The 15,867-nt window shown below is 39.8% G+C and overlaps 1 protein-coding gene across 23 annotated transcripts in view; it reads right to left on the reverse strand.

The window, feature by feature from the left end:
• MAP4 (microtubule associated protein 4) overlaps positions 1-15,867 on the reverse strand; it is a 172,475-nt gene that overhangs the window by 110,818 nt on the left and 45,790 nt on the right. The gene's annotated exons all lie outside the window — the stretch shown is intronic.

Raw genomic sequence — 15,867 nt, forward strand, 5'->3', positions numbered from 1 at the left:
CCATATGATATCTCTTATATCTGGAATCTAATATAAGGCACAAATGAACCTTTCCACAGAAAAGAAAATCATGAATAGACTTGTAGTTACCAAGGGGGAGGGGGAGGGAGTAGGATGGACTGGGAGCTTGGAGTTAACAGATGCAGACTATTGCCTTTGGAATGGATTAGCAATGAGATCCTGCTGTGTTGCCCTGGGAACTATGTCTAGTCACTTATGATGGAGCAATGATAATGTAAGAAAAAAGAATGTATACATGTACGTGTAACTGGGTCACCATGCTGTACAGTAGAAAAAAAAAAAACCGTATTGGGGAAATAACAAATAAAAATTTTTTTTTTAAATACAAGTAAAAATGAAAAGAAAATTAAAGCTTAGAAATAGACAGTCGTACCCAAAGTAAACACCTTTTTTCCCCTCACATCTCTGGTAAACAAAGCATATGCCATTTTGTCCTTTTTATTCATGAGAAAATGATGCAATAAAAAGAGCCCCCAGTACATATATAGCACAGTAGGAAATTTAAAAGTGTGCAGAGTCCTATCTCTGCTTTCAAAGAATCTAACTTAATAGATTGACTCAAAGAGAGTGGACATATGAGCTATACTCTTATCTTGGTACATGTAAATCCAACAGCAATTCTTAGTTGCACAGTACAATGGCTACTTCTTCTGTCTGCCCAGAAATTTATTCTTCCTTAACTCCATCCATACACATCCAATGCCCATCCCCACTGGGTTAGGCATATGACTACAGTTTGGCCAGTCAGAAGGTAGAAAGAGAATGGTTGGAAAGGGCCATTTCAGGACAACATCCTGAAAGGAAGGCCTGCAAGTAGCAGCTGTTCAGTTGCCCTGGTTGTCTTCTTTCTCATCCTTCTAAGTAAGCAAATTTCCAATCTTTGTCTTGCCTCATATAGTCAATCTATTTCTGTTGCTTACAACAAAAGAATCACAACTAATATACATAATCTTTCCCCAACTTTTTTTTTTGGGGGGGGGGCGCCACATTCACAGCATGCAGAAGTTCCCAGGATAGGGATTAAACCCAAGCCACAGCAGTGACACCAGATCCTTAACTACTAGGCCACCAGGAAACTCGCTCAATTCAAAAATTTAAAAGCCAAAATTTACTATGATTCAAGCCACTTAATGGTTAGGCTCGCCATTCAAATTCCTCCACTGTCTACCTCTCTAACAAAGTTACTAAGGGAAAAGGAATACGCAGCAAAGAATATGGTCATTCTATCTTCATCTTTGCCCACACACACTCTCCTCCTCTCACATATACTACCCTATGTTACATACATGAAAGTCATAACCCTTTTTCTTATGCATTATTTCTTTTCAAAGGACCAAGTTTCCTCCAAAGGACCAAGCTGTGAGGCTACCACAATTATAAGCATGTAAAAATCAAATTATTTCTAGAACATCGAAAAATCAGAAGTCATACCATTCTCAATTCCCAAATCCATCAACTAAAAGGCTTTGCTGTATGTTTCAATGTTATATAACGTTTAAGAGTGGTGGCATAAGGGCTTAAAGCAAGTTGAGATAATAAACCAGACTAGCATAGATTATAAACTCAATTCTCCTACACAAAACAAAATACAGGCGAATAAGCACAGGAGCAAGACAAATTTCTTCTAGGCAAGTGCCTAGAAAAAAAGAAAAATAATATTTTCCCACCATGAGAGCCATGTTTTCACCAAACTCATACTTATCAATATGAGTTTGGTGAAAACATTCAGTATTCTTTAAACTATATATCATTATAAATTAAAATACCAAGATTTGGGAGTTCCCGTCGTGGTGCAGTGGTTAACGAATCCGACTAGGAACCATGAGGTTGCGGGTTCGGTCCCCGCCCTTGCTCAGTGGGTTAACGATCCGGCGTTGCCGTGAGCTGTGGTGTAGGTTGCAGACGTGGCTCGGATCCTGCGTTGCTGTGGCTCTGGCGTAGGCCAGGGGCTACAGCTCCAATTCGACCCCTAGCCTGGGAACCTCCATATGCCGCGGGAGCGGCCCAAAGAAATAGCAAAAAGACAAAAAAAAAAAAAAACCAAGATTTGGAAGATATTAAATACTGAATTTGTACAGACGTCGAGTAAAATCTTATCAAAAATTTAATGATAAATTTGAGCCTGCTTCCATGTGCTTAACTTTTTTATTTATATCAGGTTTCCTATTTGAAATGCCTACCATAATTTCCAATCAAGATTTTAAAATGATGATCTTGGAGTTTCTGCTGTGGTGCAGTGGGTTAAGGATCCAGCATTGTCTCTGCAGTGGCGCAAGTTCAATCCCTGGCCTGGTACAGCAGGTTATGAATCCAGCATTGCCACAGATGTGGCACAGGTCGCGGCCATGCCTCAGATTCAATCCCTGGCCTTGGAACTTCCATGTGCTTGAGTGAGGCTACAACATACGTGAATCTTGAGGACATTATGCTAAGTGAAATAAGCCAGTCACAAAAAGACAAATACTATATGATTCCCCTTTTATGAAGTACTTAGGATAATCAAAATCACGGAGACAGAAAGTAGAATTGTCGTTGCCAGGGGCTGGAGGGAGAGGTTATTGTTTAATGGGTACAGACTTGCAGTTTTTCAAGATAAAAAAGGTTCTGCAGATGGGTGGTGGCAAGGGCTGCACAACAATAGGAACAATATGTACGTTCTGAACTGTACACTGAAAATGGGTTAAAATAAAAGAAAAAAGGGATTGAAAGTAAAAGGTCAGAGAAAGATATACAATGCAAATACTAAATAGCAAGGAAGGTGTCTGTATTAATATAAGACAAATTTTAGACTTCAGAATAAATATTACCAGGAATAAAGAGAGAGATTAAATAACGATAAAGGGGTCAATTCAAGAATCCAAATGTATATACATATGACAAGACAGCTTTAAATCTGAAATACATGCAACAAAACTGGTAGAACTAAAAGGAGAAAAAAACAAATACACAAATATACATGAAGCCTTCAACCTCCTGCCTCAATAATCATTACAACAAACTTTACCCCTTAGTATTAGTGTTTGTCTTGTGCAAGTACCCAGTAAGGTGGCAAAATGCTTAACTATAAAAACTAATGTACTGTAGATTTTTATAGCTGAGTTAAATCAATCTTTTAAGAGAGAAACCTAACATTATCTACACTGTTAAGAATTTACTACAAATTACATGAATTTGCAGTAAGAAAAACATGAAGCCATGAAATACTGATTTCATTTACATCAATATTTTGTTAAAAACAATATAAAAATTACTTATGTATTCATGTACAAACAAAATTCTGAAAGGTCAAGATTTCCAAGATTGTAAAGCTTAGACTACTCTATAATACGAAGTGTCTGTCTTGGCTCAGTGGAAACGAATGTGACTAGCATCCATGAGGTTCAATTCCTGGCCTCGCTCATTGGGTTAATGATCTGGCATTGCCATTGCAGACACAGCTTAGATCTGGTGTTGCTGTGGCTGTGGCATAGGCAAGTGGCTGCAGCCAGGATTAAACCCCTGGCCTGGGAATCTCCACATGCCGTGGGTACAGCCCTAAAAAGAAAAGAAAAACAAACAAACAAAAAAAACAAAAACAAAAACAAAAAAAACAACCTCCCCCAAATTAGTGCTAAGTGTTAACACTAAAGCCATAAGCAAACAAATAAATGAAAATAAAGAAAATTAATTATATTTAGCAAAAGCAAAACATCTACTATTACAAAGTTAAATCTAACTTACTCGATGTGTTAGAAGAAAACTAGTGCCAAGATCAAATTAAGTTCTTTTTTTTTTGTCTTTTTGTCTTTTCTAGGGCCGCACCTATGGCATATGGAGGTTCCCAGGCTAGGGGTCCAATCGGAGCTGTAGCCACCAGCCTACGCCAGAGCCACAGCAACTCGGGATCCGAGCCGTGTGTGCAACCTACACCAGAGCTCACGGCAACGCCGGATCGTTAACCCACTGAGCAAGGTCAGGGACTGAACCCGCAACCTCATAGTTCCTAGTTGGATTTGTTAACCACTGCGCCACGACGGTAACTCCTCAAATTAAGTTCTTAAAAAAAATGGCTTAGCAGGTTCAGGATCTAGCATTGCTACTGCTATAGCTCTGGTTACTGCCATGCCACTGGTTTGATCCCTGGCCCAGAAGTTCCGCATGCCACAAGAATAGCCACAAAAAAAGAAATTAAATAATTAAAAAACAAAAAATAAATGTACATTGGGATTTTAGTTATAACTTCATGAAGTTGGTGACTGCTCTCCATTAAAAAAAAAAAGTTGAAGTTCCCGTCGTGGCGCAGTGGTTAACGAATCCGATTAGGAACCATGAGGTTGCAGGTTCCGTCCCTGCCATTCGTCAGTGGGCTAACGATCTGGCGTTGCCGTGAGCTGTGGTGTAGGTTGCAGACGTGGCTCGTATCCCGCGTTGCTGTGCCTCTGGCGTAGGCCGGTGGCTACGGCTCCGATTCGACCCCTAGCCTGGGAACCTCCATATGCCACGGGAGCGGCCCAAGAAATGGCAAAAAGACCAAAAAAAAAAAAAAAAAAAGTGGACTTCCCCGGTAGCACAACAGGTTAAGGACTGGATGCTGTCACTGCTGTGGTTTAGGATTGCAGCTATGGTGCAGGTTCTACCCCTGGCCCTGGAATTGTTGTATGCTGCAGATGCAGCCAAGAAAAAAAAGGTATAATACTGGACAAAATTTACAAGCAATGGAAATCAACAAATTTCAGAAAATAAATTGAGAAGCTTTTCTTGAGCTCTACTTTAGGCAAGATCAGTGAGTGAGTCTATGGCCCTCTTATCTAGAGTTGCTTCCACCTCCAACCTACCTGCACTCAGCTGCCTGAATTATAGTTCTACCACTATGCGGCTGGTGATAAAAATTGGCAACTTTGTTGGTAAAGGAGGTAAACTAGATATGGAGTGGGGGATAGAAATCCTGCAGCATGACAGAGCCAATACAAACAACCACCAGTGAATTCAGAACACAGGGGCTTGCTGGGGGGAACCATGCAAAAAGGAATTCAAATATAATTTCAACTGTTACAAATATATGAACAGTCATTTAAAAGTTCCTATCATAGTCATCAGTACTGACTGGCACACCTATAACTCATTTACAACACATGAACAGGAATAGGATGTCCTATTCCAGGCACTACCCCAGGCTACTTTATTATTGTCACTCCAGATCCTGCCAGGGAAAATGCTAGAAAATGACTCATTATAAAGAACTCTGTAAAAGCCTGACAAATATCAAAGGGTTCCATAAAAAGGAACTGCTTTTTCTTTTTTTATCTATAATAACTACTATCAGTTAGCCCTGGAAAGCTGTTATGAACTAAAAACAATAAAGGATGTCTATACACAGTTTCATAGTTAAAGAGAACTTGTAAGGACACTTGTACCATCTTTAACAACATACAATAAGAGATATTTTTTTCAGAAATATATAATTACAACACTCACTTCGTGCAATCTACTTAAACTTTTCCTAATTTAAGACATTGGTGAAAACACAGATAAAACCAGCAATACATTTTAAACTTCATTTATCTGAGTGCAGATTCTCAAAGGCAGTTTTTTAACCTTTCTAATCTTTCTCCTCCTTTCTGTCCCCCAACCCCTCAAGCCATTTTCTGGGCTGACATGTGATTTGTGGAATATGAACAGCAGCTTAAATTCAGCCTAAGAGGGTAAAACTGATAGAAAACTGGATGGCTGGAAAGTGGGAGGGTCATTTAGCTCTGAGTGTGTGTGGCCAACCTACCTAGCATCTGCACCCAACACAGTTTAGCTATTCTTTTCTTTTCTTTTTTTTTTTTTTTGTCTTTTTGCCTTTTCTAGGGCCGCTCCTGCGGCATGTGGAGGTTCCCAGGCTAGGGGTTGAATCGGAGCTGTAGCCACCGGCCTACACCAGAGCCACAGCAACTCAGGATCGGAGCCATGTCTGCGACCCACACCAGAGCTCACGGCAACACCAGATCCTTAACCCACTGAGCAATGCCAGGGATCGAACCCGCAACCTCATGGTTCCTAGTCGGATTCGTTAACCACTGCGCCACTATGGGAACTCCTAGCTATTCTTTTCTTATCATCATATATAAATAGAAATTATGATTTAAAAACACAAATACACACAATCTACTTATGGAAAATGACTCTGGCAAAGGCATTACTAGTATTGTGTAGGAAATTAAAGTATTGCCCCAAAAGCCACAGTATTCAATAAATTACAGAAGATAACTCAGTTTTACGGTTATTCTATAACTAAAACATGTCTAAGTATAATGAACTTCTTAGGTGCCTTACAGATTTGTTAAGCTGGTTCTGCAAGTGCTCCAGAATTGATTTTAATACATTCAAGAATGTCATCCCGCATTTACAGAATCATTTAAGGTCACTTAATATTTATTCACGCCTTAAAATGTTTACTTAGTATTTTATGAGCAAAAGGATATGACACAGTGTTGTTCTCAAATCTGGATATTTTGGAAAATTTAAACATGTGCCCTTGTGAATGAGAAGTATCCACTTAAAAAAAATTATCTCTCATTGACTATTTATATAGTCTTTGACTTATTTGCATATAATTAATAAAGTAAACCTTTTTTCAAACTTTCTTTTTGAGGTATAGCTGATTTACAATGTTTCAGGTGTACAGCAGAGTGAATCAGTTATATATATGTGTGTACACACACACACACAAATATGTATACATTTTTCAGATCCTTTTCCTTTATAGGTCATTATAAGATACTGGATACAGTTCCCTGTGCTTTAAATGGATATGGTGATAAAAGGAAGCAAGCTGGTTTCAGAAGTTTCCATGCTTCATTGAAGCACTAGCTTAATCTGACTCTCACTATGGCTTTGAGTGAGTCACCTTCTGGTGCTGAGTTCCCTAATCTGTAAAATGAGAGAGGTATGTTAAATGATTCCTGAGGTTGATTACTCTATAAGCTACTTATAACTCAGTTTCATCACTTAAAATAGAAATAAACAAACCTCATAGAGATCCTCAATGTGACTGTGTGACTATTATTTTATACATCAAGTATTCTCAATTATAACTGGAACCAAGTTTATTAAAAGGCAACAAACAGCTTCTGGTAAAGGGAGAACTAAAAACAAACTCCTAGTGCATAGCGCCCACTTGAGCAAATCTGACTAGAGCTTAAGAAACTCCACCCAGTTCTGGCTAACATCAAAGGAGACTTGACACCACTCTGCCAAAAACTAAGTCTGGTATTATTTAACCAGGCACCAAGAGCATACAGTTCTCAAGCACTGCACTGATCTCTTTCTTTCTTTCTTTCTTGGCCATGCCTGAGGCCATGTCAAACTTCCTGGGCCCGGGATCGAACCCATGCCACAGCATCAATATGAGCCACTATAGTCACAATAAGAAACTGCTGCACCACAAGAGAACTCCTGCCCTTTCATTCTGACTACATGCCTGAAGTGAAACTAACTGGTAAGCGTGTTGTGAAAATAGGTAAACCAAGGCAAGAGGAAACAAAAGGACAGGATAATGAAGCACAGAAAAGAATTTTGGTCTCTTGACTATATACTTTTTTTTTTTTTTTTTTGCTATTTCTTTGGGCCGCTCTCGTGGCATATGGAGGTTCCCAGGCTAGGGGTCGAATCGGAGCTGTAGCCACTGGCCTACGCCAGGGCCACAGCAACTCGGGATCCGAGCTGCGTCTGCAACCTACACCACAGCTCACGGCAACGCCGGATCGTTAACCCACTGAGCAAGGGCAGGGACCGAACCCGCAACCTCATGGTTCTTAGTCGGATTCGTTAACCACTGCGCCATGACGGGAACTCCTATATACTCTTACTATTAATAGCTATGCACTCACACAGGGTAAATAAGAATACATGATGACATGCCAAATCAACTACAGTGGAAAAAATAAAAATCATAAAATAAAATAAAAAAGAATACATGATGAGGTCACAAGCACTTTCTTTGCTGTATGGTTTACCTCAGATCACAAACTTTGAAATTAATTACTGAACCAAAAATATTTTCTAGGTCTATATAGAGTAAATACTGTTCATAGCTAATTTCTTTTTTTTTTTTGTCTTTTTGCCATTTCTTGGGCCGCTCCTGCAGCATATGGAGGTTCCCAGGCTAGGGGTGGAATCGGAGCTGTAGCCGCCAGCCTACGCCAGAGCCACAGCAACGCGGGATCCGAGCCACGTCTGCAACCTCCACCAGAGCTCATGGCAATGCTGGATCCTTAACCCATTGAGCAAGGCCAGGGATCAAACCCTCAACCTCATGGTTCCTAGTCAGATTCGTTAACCACTGAGCCACAACGGGAACTCCATAGCTAATTTAAATATACAGAGAAGTATGGGCAACTTTTCAAGCTCCCAGAAGACCTCTTGAAAATTTTAGGTTAATCTTATCTGCAGTCACTCACTTGGGATCTGTGTCCATCCCATCTGATGAGAAAATAGATTTCTAGCGCACAAATGGTCTGCAGCTGCCTCTGTCCTCCCCTACCTCCCCCCACCCCATGCCTGCCCCTGGCCAAAGGTACTGCTTTTTAAGCTAAACTGGAGGAAGGAAAACTCATGAAAAGGGAAGAACAAATGCCTAATTCCCACCAACAAACTCTTCAGACATCTCTTAGCCACTGAAATATTTTCATTTCATTCTGTTACATTAGCCAAACTTCTCCCAAGATTCATTTGTGGCAGCGAGCATTCTCTTTTCGGAAGTACAGAATACTATTTCACAATATAAAGGGGGAGCGGAGGGACATAAGCCCATTGAAGGAACATTATTCTACCTAATGTGAATGTAGTTATTAAGAAGCTTTCCTCTTGGATTTCCCTGGTGGCCCAGAGGGTTAAGGATCCAGCCCTGTCACTGTTGTGGCTCTGTTCACTGCTATGGTACAGGTTCAATCTCTGGCCCTGGAACTTCCACATTCTGCAGGTGCAGCCAAAAACAAACAAACAAACAAACACAAACAAACAAACCCTCTTAACCTCAGGAATAAACTAAGTGCATGAGTTTCTGGTTTTTAGTGTCAAACAGGAGAAATAAACAGTAATTCAGCAATATGGAATACTTCAGGGAACAAAGTAGATCTGGATAAGGCATCAAAGTAGGTAGAAGGTATGTGGTCCCAGAGGCCAAGGAGGTACAATAAAGGAAGGTGACACAACGCAAAGGCAAGCTCAAAACACTGCCTTGTCAGTTTTAGAAGGAAGAAACTTTTTTCTCAGTTAAGTCTAGAAACAAAATAATCATTTATAATATTGTTTATCTAAAAGAAGTGATTCCTGAGTTCCAAAAAACCAATTTAATAAATAAACATTTAATAGTAATTCTTAAATATGAGAGATTGTTCATAATACTCAAATTTTCTCCATGACTGATACTCTGTCCCGCCTTGGGGAGGGATGGGGAAGGAGGGCTGCATTATGGACCAGACAAAGAACTGTAAAGATATGTGGGCTAACATTTTCTTCTATACATTTTTTTCTTTCTTTTTTTCTTTTTTTTTTTTGCATGACAGAGGATTCTGAAGCCAGCACAACACTGCTATCCCAGGAGAGTGCTATGGCCAAAATGCGGTCCTTGTTCCTAGGCTTGGAAGAAATCCAGCAAACCAGACAGTCCCAGAGACCATTTATAATCTGACATGTTTAGAGGTATAGTTTGTATCACGGAGATTTCATGTTTAACATGAAATTTTCTGAGTTTGCCTAGCAAGCTTTAGGTACTAAATGGGAACTTTATTCCTCAGATTTGTTTTAATGGGTTTCTTGCAGAGGCCTATTACGTATCAAGCTGAACCTTATTTGTCTGGTGGCTATATTCTGCTTTTAACTTATTTAACTAGAAAACCTTGATTTATACTTTCAATTGAAACAGTATTTCATTCGAAGTAAAACCAAATCTTTATTAAGGAGTTCTAGAGGAATCAGCTACCATCCTATACAGCTCACAGGCACTTAAGATCCCTGAAGCTAATATGAACTTCTCCTGCTCTTCCCCAGAACCAGACTGGCAAGTGGCAACAGACAGCTTAGCAACATCTTGACTATCCTGTGCAACAAACTGCAACACCCCCACCACCGGTAGAAAATATATTGACTTTCCACCTCCAGGTGCCTCCCTACACACTATAAGGACAACAGCTGTACTACTACAAACTGATGGAATTCCCAGGCTCAGTGAGGTTTTGTTCATCACCACTGTTTGTCCTGTTCATCACTGGATTAGCAATAGGAGAGCCCTTAATTACCAGAATAGCTGAGGCCATCATCCAGTGACATTCCCATATGAAAGAACACACTGATAACATATTATTTCCATGTCGTCTCCAAAACAAAGAGCTCCTTTTCCCACTGTTTTAGGGAGCCCTGTCCTGTAAATATAAAAACACTGCATACACATGCACACACATATTCACATACATAAAACCTTGCAGCACAAGACTGAAAAGCCTAGCTTACTTACAGGAACTATCCAGGCAGCTTATATTATTCGGTTTACTGAATGCATTTTGGCTCTCTAAACAAGCATCTGCCACATTTCTATCCAAGTGAATTCCCATCTATTTCTCCAAGAAGGAGAATCTACACTAGTCACCTCCCACTATCAGCCATGTGATACAGACAGCATGATGTCTGCTGAAGTCTGGATGTGTGTGCCAAAACAAGAGACGACAATGACACAGCACTTACGTTTCTGTTATAACCATCCTTAAGAACGAATCTTCACTTTTATCTCAAATTTTTTTAAGAGTTAACTTTAAGATGATTCTCAATAATACCTGATGTTGCCATATTTAGAAAAAAAAATTTTTTTTAAACTTTACTTTGCATTCCAGTTAGTCTAACCTCAGTCTAAACAGGCATAAATAAGTAAATAAATAGTTTGCTTACACTTATTCAAAAATATTTCTAAACACTTAAGATCACTAAAAGCTTTTTAAAAATACCAGTTCTAATAATCTAGGATCCAGCTCCCTCACTTTAACAGATGACCAAAAAAAAAAGAATCAAGAAAGACAAATCACTTATAAATGAAACTGGGATTGAAGATAAGTAAGAGGAGACCCAGAGAACACCAGACACAGATGCAGGACATGACAAAACTGGCAAAATCTTGGAATTTTAGTCTCTGCTTTTTCTGACACAATGATATCACCATACTTCAAAATCAGTTTTTTTCATTCTACCTTCTTATTAAGGCAGTTAGGAAGAGTCCTGAATATCAGGAAAGCATGGTTAGAAAAAAAGGACCCAAATGCCTTTAAAAAAAACAAAACAAAAAAACCCAGCCAACTCCTTAGTGTGTTATCAAGGCCACACAATCCTAAAAGACCCAGTCCTACCACCTACTTCAACCACCAGCAGTTTTTCACATAGTGTTTCCCTATACTTTAGTCACATGGGACCAGCTGCCATTTTACAAGCATACCACTGACATTATCACTGTATACCCTTGCTCATACTGCTCACCACACTTCAAATTCTCTTTCCTTCCTCCTAGTCAAAGTCTTGAAACCAAAGTCTATATACTATCTATCACCTTCCTGTGATTCTTTTTTAGAATCTGCTCTTCTAGTACCATTTAGAACTAAGAGCCATCTATACTTCTATTGTAACAAACAGTACAGTCTGACCTATATATGTAGTTAGGTGTATATACTAGCAGCCTCTATAAACTACTAAACTCCAAAGGGAAAAGACCATGTCTAAGTGGTGTGTCTATCTGCTCTTGTGGATTACTTTACATGGAAGATGGGCCAAAACAAGAAAAATAACCCCCCAAAAAAAGGACTAACCAAACAAGACATGTCTGGAGTTCCCTTGAGGCAGAGTGGGTTAAGGATCCAGTGTTGTCACTGCAGTGGCTGGGGTCACTGCCGAGGCATGGGTTCAATCCCTGGGCCCAGGGCAGAGGGTTAAGGATCCAGCTTTGCTGCAGCTGTGGTGCAGGTCACAGCTACAGCTCGGATTCAACCTCTGGCCCAGGAACTTCCATATGCCGCAGGTGCAGCCAAAAATACACACAAAAAAGACAGTTCTAAAATGGTATGACGACAGTTAATAAAAACCATGTCTAATTTGAAATTAACCACAAGTGCGTAAGTTACACCAGAACTCAAAAAAAAAAAAAAAATTGAAGGTTGAAAGGTCATCACTAATTAAGAATATTCACCTCATTTCTTCTACTTTCTAAATATAGCCTGTGCCAGAGCACTCATGGAAAGAAAGCCAACAGGGAGTAACCATACAAGCCAGCTCTCCATGCTGGTCATCTTATCATTATTAGGCAGAGCAATAAAAATAGCTCTCTGCTTTTAGAAAAGCGCAACAACATGATGCAATGTGGCAAAAACAAATCATTTTTTGTTCAAGAGATCACTACCACCATCATGTTAACATCACTGTATAAATATTAAAACTTTTATAATTATTAAAATGTTAAATCTCTATAGTATCAGCTCATAAGTCTCTGTCAAGGAGTAATAAATACCTTATGTAACTTTATTTACTGCTGGAAAAACTGGAAGAAGTAATCACATTTGATTAGCTCTTAGCTTCTGAGAATATTTTATTTAAGAATAAGTGAAGTTCAGGGAGTTCCCGTCATGGTGCAGTGGTTGACGAATCCGACTAGGAACCATGAGGTTGCGGGTTCGAGCCCTGCCCTTGCTCAGTGGGTTAACGATCCGGCGTTGCCGTGAGCTGTGGTGTAGGTTGCAGACGCAGCTCGGATCCCGAGTTGCTGTGGCCCTGGCGTAGGCCAGTGGCTACAGCTCCGATTCGACCCCTAGCCTGGGAACCTCCATATGCTGCGGGAGCGGCCCAAAGAAATAGCAAAAAGACCAAAAAAAAAAAAAAAAAAGAATAAGTGAAGTTCAGAGCTACAGTATACCATATTTCATTGTATAAAACATCAGTGAAAGTGAAGAGAAATGGAAGAACTAAAAGGAGATAGGGATTTGTACTGATAATTCTGTAATTTATTTATACTGTATGCCTCTTACAGAGCCCACATGGACCCTGACTTCCCAAATGCTAAGGATAGCACCTTTTTCACCTTTTATCCTAGGCATCTAGTATAATAAAGTGACACCTTGCAGGCACTCATTAAATGCACATGCATCCTACTGGTTGTGCCTTGTTCTATATCATGACACCAGTGTTCTCTTGCTGGGGTTGACGTTTGCCCGGCTGAAGAACCTTCCTGACTCATCCACTGTCAGTTCTAAGCGTGGAATCAGCATTGGGGCACAGTAGCTTAGCTCCTCTGAGCAGGAAAGAGGACAGTATAAACTCTATGGGAGTACTTACTAGGCATTTTGTACAACCTTAGTGGTGGTAAATGTCTTACTTTTTTAAATTTATTTTTTTATTTTTTGTCTTTTCTGTCCTTATAGGGCCACACTCAAGGCATATGGAGGTTCCCAGGCTAGGGGTCCAATCGGAGCTGTAGCTGCCAGCCTATGCCAGAGCCACAGCAACACGGGATCCGAGCCGCGTCTGCAACCTACACCACAGCTCACGGCAACGCCGGATCCTTAAGCCACTGAGTGAGACCGCAACCTCATGGTTCCTAGTTAGATTCGTTTCTGTTGCGCCATGACGGGAACTCCATAAATGTCTTCTTACTTTAAACATAAAAAAAGAAGTACCTTAGAGATACTTTGAAAAACAGGAGGAAAAAAGCCTAGAAGTAAAAATAACGCTATTAAGAGAAAACTGAACAAGCAAAGTGAAAAGTCGAAGGCATCTTTCAAGTTATTACAAAACTTTCAACATTTTACCAGAAATGGAAGAAAAGATCTGAGTTAAAATGAAAAGCTGGAGTTCCAATTGTGGCTCAGCAGAAACAAATGTGACTAGTATCCAGGAGGATGCAGGTTGGATCCCTGGCCTTGCTCAGTGGGTTAAGGATCTCATGTTGCCATGAGCTGTGGTGCAGGCAGAAGACAGGGCTCAGATCTGGCATGGCTGTGGCTGTGGCATAGGCTGGCAGATGTAGCTTCGATTCGACCCCTAGCTTGGGAACTTCTATATGCCGTGAATGTGGCCCTAAAAGGCAAAAAAATAAATAAATAAATAATAAAATAAACATATACCAGGAAATAAAGTCATATTTTTTAAGTCATTATAGTACAAACTACATTTATAAGTTAGAAATAAAAGCTTGACAATTTTTTAAATTCACCTTAAAAGTTAAAAATAAATTTGAATTAAGATCAGAAGGAAATAAAATCATAAAAAAAATAAAACAGAGGAAATTAAAGGAGATCAGCAAAGCAAAAGTCCTCTTTGAGGATGAATAAAGTTAACAAACCTCAGGGAAGACTGATCAAAAAAGAAGAGAAGGCAAAAAAAGGCACAAAAAAACAATTTTAGGAAGGAAAAAGAATAATGCTACAAATGCAGCAGAGAGAAAAAAGAGACTAAAACTACACTAACAAACTCAAATATCAGATGAAAAAGACCAATTCCTAAGACTGTATATTATAAAAACTGATCCAAAATATAATAGAAAACCTGCATAGTACTAAATCAATTAAAGAAAATAAAACAGTATTTTTAAAACTTCCAAATATACATACATACACCACCACCACCACAGGTTTTATAGGTTCAGATACCTTTCACATAAACTCTAGAAAACAGAAAAAGAATTCTCCCCAACTCATTTTATGAGACTAATTTAAGCACGATGTAGTAGTTAAGAGACCGCAATTCTCACTGGACCACCAGAGGTTCAAATTTGGGTTCTACTGCTTAGTACCTATCTGACCTTGGGCAAGTTTTGTAACTGCTTTGCTTCAGGTTCCTCCTATGTAAGTTGGGGATAATAGTATTAACCACTTCTGGGTCTGTTAATATATAAATGTTAGAACAGAGCTTGAAACATTTTATGTGCTTTTGGTATTTGCTACTGGTTATGTGACTATTGCTAATTAACCCCTGATACCAAAACCAGACAAGGATACAGTAGAAAAGTATAAGCAAAAGTCAACTCATCATGAATTTAGATCAGCAAATATTTGCGAGTCAGGGAGTAAACTGTTTAAACTTTGAGGCCTAGGGAGTTCCCGTCGTGGCTTAGTGGTTAACAAATCCGACTAGGAACCATGAGGTTGCGGGTTTGATCCCTGGCCTTGCTCAGTGGGTTAAGGATCCGGCGTTGCAGTGAGCTGTGGTGTGGGTCACAGACACGGCTTGGGTCTGGTGTTGCTATGGCTGTGGCGTAGGCTGGCGGCTACAGCTCCGATTAGACCCCTAGCCTGGGAACCTCCATATGCCGTAGGAGTGGCCCCAGAAAAGGCAAAAAGACAAAAAAAAAAAAAAACTTTGAGGCCTATATAATCTCTGTCACAAATACAGACAGTCCTTGCTTTGCAAGTTTCTAACATGCACAAATTTCAATTACCATAATTTAGCTAAGTAACACAAGTCCTCCAACAGCCTGGTTCAAGTTCCAGTTACCACAGTATATTAACTGTGAGTAATTGCCTAAAACAAAATTTGCTGCTAGCTCTTCAGTCTACAAATCACTACATAAATAACAGGTGCGCATCAAGATCAGCAACCTATCACATCACTTCTTTCAAAACCTGTTAGTAACTGGTCACTGAGCATCTGTTATTCAGTTCATGCACAAACAGATGTGCTGCCTCATCTCCCAAGGATAAAGCAATGTGACATTTTTTAAAAAAGGATAGCTCTGGAGTTCCTGCTGTGGTCCTATGGGACAGATGGCCTGTTGGAAGTGCTAGGACGCAGGTTCAATCCTGCGTGGCACAGCGGGTTAAGGATCTGGCATTGCTGCAGAGGCAATGGTTGGGATCT

This window comes from Phacochoerus africanus, chromosome 1 (assembly GCF_016906955.1).
Source record: "Phacochoerus africanus isolate WHEZ1 chromosome 1, ROS_Pafr_v1, whole genome shotgun sequence".
In the NCBI taxonomy this organism is placed as follows: domain Eukaryota; kingdom Metazoa; phylum Chordata; class Mammalia; order Artiodactyla; family Suidae; genus Phacochoerus; species Phacochoerus africanus.